The sequence below is a fragment of the Egretta garzetta genome, unplaced genomic scaffold (genome assembly GCF_000687185.1).
Source record: "Egretta garzetta isolate BGI_Z169 unplaced genomic scaffold, ASM68718v1 scaffold451, whole genome shotgun sequence".
NCBI lineage: Eukaryota > Metazoa > Chordata > Aves > Pelecaniformes > Ardeidae > Egretta > Egretta garzetta.
The window spans coordinates 278538-280034 of record NW_009258552.1 but is presented as its reverse complement, the minus strand read 5'-3'; the positions used below and the strand labels follow the sequence as shown (position 1 = coordinate 280034).

At 46.4% G+C, this 1497-nt stretch overlaps 1 protein-coding gene across 1 annotated transcript in view; it reads right to left on the bottom strand.

Annotated features, from left to right (window-relative positions):
• FGD3 (FYVE, RhoGEF and PH domain containing 3) overlaps positions 1–1497 on the bottom strand; it is a 59733-nt gene that overhangs the window by 30130 nt on the left and 28106 nt on the right. The gene's annotated exons all lie outside the window — the stretch shown is intronic.

Sequence of the window (1497 nt, the reverse complement as noted above, 5' to 3'; positions counted from 1 at the left end):
GTGCGGTAGGGAATACACTCAGAAACTGATTTACACTTCAGAAAGCCATGTCAGCGGTTTGGCACAAACTGAAGACAGCAAAATGCCCGGGCGATTTTTTTAGTTTTTTTGTTTTGTTTTTTTTTCTTTTTACAGCGCTTGCTACACCAAACCACAGTGCAAGCAGGCTGGGTTCAGACAGAAAAACACTAAGAAAAGGCCCTGTGGAGTGAGAGCCTGGGAGGAGAGGACCCAACTCCGGCTTCTCCAGCTCCTGAACCACCACTGGCAGTGCTGACCTTCAGGCAGTCCTGATCCTCCGGGAGGGCCTGACCATCCGGGAGGGCCTGGCCTCTCCTCTCCCAGGCCCGGGATTACTTGGCTCTGACAGCTGGCCCAGCCACAGGTCTCCCCTTTAGGGCAGGCAGCTGCACTCCCTCCTCAGCTTAACCTGTGCCCTGCCAGCACTCCCCTCCTGGGACCTGCTTTCCCAGAGACAGAATCACAGAATCACTTGTTTGGAAAAGCCCTTTAAGCTCACCAAGCCCCTGTCCTTTTACTACTGCCAACAGGATGAACCTTAATGCTGAACAGCAAGAGGGACGCAGAGGAGAAAGTCACGTCAAGGCTCGTGTCAGTTGTATCCATGGGCCAAGCGTATCCTCTTTAAAAAGTCAGCAGTGAATAAGTAAACTGTTTCCAATAGGAAAAGTTGAATGCTATGTAACTTTTAAAAGTTTACAGTTTACAGTGTAATTCAAATGACTTTACTAGAGGAAGGATACATGTTTATTCGGTGTTTAATTCATGTGACAATCCAAACCACAGAAATATATATTACAAAGTACTTAGGTGATGGTACGAGGAGAAAGTTGGCAAAAGAAAAGCCCCAATAACCTCACCGGCTATCAAGTTTTGGCCCCAGCAGGTGGATGTGAACCAGACAGGAGGTATGCTTATCTTCAAAGTCAGCTAAAGTGAACTTGATAAGTCACAGTTATTCATTTATAAGTAACATTTGATTTTTGTCTTCCGATTCCTTTGTTTAATTAATAGTTGTTAATGCCTTAAGCTGTATAGCTATTCCATTAACAGCCTAGGTGGACAGTGTGTTATTGCAGGATCACAACAGGCTTCAACTGGTATTTTGGAAAGCAACTGTGGCTTTTGATGGCACAGAGATAGGTCAGACGAGTGGACTAAGTATTCTGGGCCAGATCTTTGCCTCCTGCAGCGACGGTCACTGACAGAAGCAAAAGGTGCTGTGATGCTGCCGCTAAAATAAAATAAAATAAAACAACCTGCAGTGAAATCCTGTCATCAGCAGGCTGCAGAACTGCATCCCCTATGCGCACTGTCCGTCAAAGTTTTGCTCAAGCAACAGCAGAAATGCTCATGGTCTTGGATGGCTGCAGACCAGCTTTGCAGACTGAGAGCTACCACAAATTGCTGGTGTTGGGAGCTTGGTGCTGAGAAGAGACAGATGAATTTTAGGGCAGGTGAATGCCTGTGCTGTAG